The sequence below is a fragment of the Triticum dicoccoides genome, chromosome 6A, assembly GCF_002162155.2.
Source record: "Triticum dicoccoides isolate Atlit2015 ecotype Zavitan chromosome 6A, WEW_v2.0, whole genome shotgun sequence".
Taxonomy (NCBI): Eukaryota; Viridiplantae; Streptophyta; class Magnoliopsida; order Poales; family Poaceae; genus Triticum; species Triticum dicoccoides.
The window spans coordinates 624382519-624382722 of record NC_041390.1 but is presented as its reverse complement, the minus strand read 5'-3'; positions in this window follow the sequence as shown (position 1 = coordinate 624382722).

The window sequence follows — 204 nt, the reverse complement described above, 5'->3', positions numbered from 1 at the left end:
ATGTTAAAGGCTAAGAATGCTGGGGATATTCAGCCACCGGAGACCAATCTATGTGGATACTATGTCTGTGAGATGATCCGGAGATACACCTCTGAGCGGGTTGCGAGTGATACCAATGCTCAGAGGAATAACCTCCGGTGGATGCTTAGTCCAGAAGCTCGCTTCCGACCACTTCAAGAGGAACTAGCTGGATGGTTCAGCAGG